Consider the following 3,413-nt stretch of genomic DNA (forward strand, 5'->3'; position numbering starts at 1 on the left):
CCCCCCCCCCCTTGTTTAAGCATCCTTATTGTTGTTTGTGCAGGCTGCCTTGTTTACCCTGTGTGCTGGAAACGAGCTCTTCTACTGCCTCCTCTACCTATTCAGTTTCTCCGAGGGACCTTTAGGTAGGAGATGAGGGGCGGGGCTGGAGGATGGGAGGGGGTATTGGCCTGCCCAGGGAGATGAAGGCTGTGGACGCATGGGCCCCCTCCCCGACTTGCACCCCATTTTCTCAGTATCACCCTTGCTCTCTTCCTACAGTTGGCTCTGTGGGTCTTTTCCGAATGGGCCTCTGGATCACAGCTCCTATCTCCTTGCTCAAGTCCCTCATCAGTGTCATCCACCTGATCACAGCTGCCCGAAATATGGCTGCCCTGGATGCAGCAGACCGTGCCAAGAAGAAGTGACTCTAGAACCTCCAGCCCCTGGCTACCCACCTGCCCTGGGAGTCTCACTGTGCTATGTGGCTCCCCTCTCCCTCCTAGGAGGTCCAGGCTCACATCTGGGTCACTGGGAAGGGGGTCAGTCTCTGATGATGTCGTATTCTTCATAATCCTGAAGGCCAGTCCCTCCCCTGTGATCCCCAAGGACCTGGACTCCCACGTCAGGAAGGCTGCTCAGGAGGCCCCTCCCACATGGGCTGTGCTTCCGGGGCACCTAGAGGCCTGTCTGAAGACTGGCCATTGTCATACCTGCTGGCCTGGCCCTGGGGTCTGGCTTGGCCTGAGACTTTACGGACACTTGAGTGAGGGGGATGGGGTAGGGGCCAGGTTTCCCAAAAAGCAGAGTCAGACTTCTGCCCCCAGCCAGAGGAAGGCTGCAGGTACTGTGGCCAGGAGAGAAGGAGCCATCTAGATCTCTTCCTGTTGTGGTGTCCTCTATCTGATCTATCCTAGCTCTGAAAGCCTCAATAATAAAGATGGGGGCTTCACTGTCCTGGACTTCATTTTCTTCGAAATACTCTTGGACTGGGGCCTGGGTTGAGGGGAACTTGGGGAAGAAGGAAGATCCATCTGGCTGTTTTTTCTTTAGTGTTTACTGGCTGACTCCTTCCTGTCATTCCACAGTGACCTCAGAGCCCTCGCTGCCATCCAAGCTCATACCATGTCTCTTGTCCACCTGCTTGCTTTCTTTTACGACAGTCACTAGCTGTCTACATTTATTTGTATACCTAATATTATCTATCCCCACTAGAATATAAACTCCACAAGGGCACTGACTTCTTGTTCCTTCTCTATCCCTTCCTACAATGAAGATTATCCTAACCTGGCATATCATAGCTGCTTAATATTCACAAATAGATCAGTTGGTTTCTCAGGGTGCAGTCCTTAGACCACCCGTGGGATATTTCTTAAAAATTCAATTTCTTGGACCCTGCCCCAGACTTTCATAGTTGGAATCTGTAGGAGTGGGGCTAGAAGTCTGCAATTTTAATAAACTCCAGGTGATATAGTCTTCCTGAGAATGTCGAGAATCAGTTTCTTAAATATTTGGGGGGTGCCTACCATATAGTAGACATTGTCCTGGGCATCTGTCCCTAACAGCTACCCCTACCATCTGAGCTTTCTCTGCTGGCTGGCACTGGCTTTTTAAGAACTATATTGAACCTACCATATGCCAGATCCTGTGCTGGGGCTTCTTTGCAGATGTGACTAGTTTTATCCTTATAATAGCTTAGCCAAGAGGCCCTCATGACCATGAGAGCTGAAATTCAGCAGATGTGTGTTAAGCCTCAACTCCCTAGCTAGGTCTAGGATTGGTGGGAACAGGCCAGCTAGGAAGAGATAATGCAGTTAGGGAGGTGCTTGTTGGGGGATGGGAGTAAGAAGTGCTGAAGCACTTAGGTGCTGGTGAAGCGGGTGGGCATCTAACAGGAAGTTGATAGGGGTTGGGTGGGAAGGGTTAATGCAGAGGCGAGGGCTGATTTTCAGCTGAGGGAAGGGAGGCAAGAGAGCACCCTGGACAGTTGGGGAAATGGAAACATGAGATTCGTGGGGCTGAAACAAGCGCTAGGGTTTGGGGGTGGCGAGCTCTTGAGAGATTGGGGGAAGCCATCGGGCAGCCTGAGGAGCCCAGTAGGACATTTGGACTTTATCTTGAGGGCCACATGGAGCCATTGAAGGAAACTTTTGAAATAATAGGTAAAATATTCACATGATAAAAAATTAAACTGTACACATTACAAAAGGTTGATGAAGTCTCCTGCCACCTCAGGCTCTCACTTCTTCCCAGAGGTGACCACTGCTACTCATTGCTTACATAAATTGTCTAAATTCTTCACGTCTACATGTATATACGTATATCTTCTCATGTTTTAAAATTCATATATATGTGCTGTTCTGCTATCATGCTACCACTGTTCCAAGCTCTTTTTGTGTATGTTACCTCATTTTGCCGGACACGCTATACTGTGTACGAAATGGAACAAGCCTGTGACTGCCCATTTTCCAGAAAGGAAACAGGTCCTGAGGGGAAGGAGGCCAATCTGGCTGGCTTGGCTCCAGAGCCCGCACCCTTAACATTTACCATACGAGGCGGTCCACATAAGTTGTCTTCTTAATGGTGACATGTCTTCTTAATGGTGACATAGAATTCCATTATTTATTTGTTTAACCAGGTCCTGCCATCATGAACAATGCTGCAGTAAATCACCTGGACTCTCCTGGGGGACACTTGTAGGATGAACACTGAAGAGCAGGATGGTGACAGGAACAGATTTGTACTTGCGGAAGATAGTCACAAGCTGAGCTGTCCCTCCAGCTCTGCAGGTGTCCCCTTACCTGGCCTGCCCCCAGTCAAGGTGGGAGAGGACCTTCACCTTTCCAGAGTCAGCTCTCCCCTCCAGCCAGAGGAGACCTCTGAGCACTTGCTCAAGCCCTAGGACCTGAATGGCTCCAGGCTCTAACCATTTACAGTGACATCAAGAGTTTCTAACTTATGTAAATCAAATCCAGTCACGCATTCCCCATCCAATATTTTTGACCGCCTACAATGCCCTACAATTCAAGGGGCAATTCAAAGAGCTGTAAGTTTCCATGTTCTTTCTTGAGAAGAGGAAGGAAAAGTTTCTGGGGTCTAGAGGGGCTGGCAGGTGGATGAGGGGTTGTTTAGTTAGCTCAGAATGAAGTCCTCAGTCAAGTATCATTTGGAAAGGAGAGAGAAACCAGTATGGGCAGGTAGGGCCCTCACAGAGTGTTTGCTCAAGGCTCCCATTTGACATATGGGGAAAGGGAAGCATCTTACACAGGACTATCAAGTGAATTAGCTATTCAGGCCTGGGGCTTTTGTGCTACTTCAAGCTGCTTCCAACACCAAAGCCCAATTGGGAGAGATCAAATGTCCCAAAGCTACTAGAAGGGTCAGTTCCATGAGGACAAGAACAGTGGCTTGTCATCTGTATTTGCCTCTGGTTT

The 3,413-nt window shown here is 49.2% G+C and overlaps 1 protein-coding gene and 1 long non-coding RNA gene across 20 annotated transcripts in view; one reads left to right on the forward strand and one right to left on the reverse strand.

The window, feature by feature from the left end:
* LOC112481569 (putative protein T-ENOL) overlaps window positions 1–3,413 on the reverse strand; it is a 23,016-nt gene that overhangs the window by 5,778 nt on the left and 13,825 nt on the right. The gene's annotated exons all lie outside the window — the stretch shown is intronic.
* LOC112481570 overlaps window positions 626–3,413 on the forward strand; it is a 21,452-nt gene continuing 18,664 nt past the window's right edge. Inside the window, exon 1 of the long non-coding RNA XR_003046959.1 lies at window positions 626–1,444. This is a non-coding gene — a long non-coding RNA (uncharacterized LOC112481570). The remainder of the gene's footprint in view (window positions 1,445–3,413) is intronic.

The sequence above is a fragment of the Pteropus alecto genome, unplaced genomic scaffold, assembly GCF_000325575.1.
Source record: "Pteropus alecto unplaced genomic scaffold, ASM32557v1 scaffold44, whole genome shotgun sequence".
In the NCBI taxonomy this organism is placed as follows: Eukaryota; Metazoa; Chordata; class Mammalia; order Chiroptera; family Pteropodidae; genus Pteropus; species Pteropus alecto.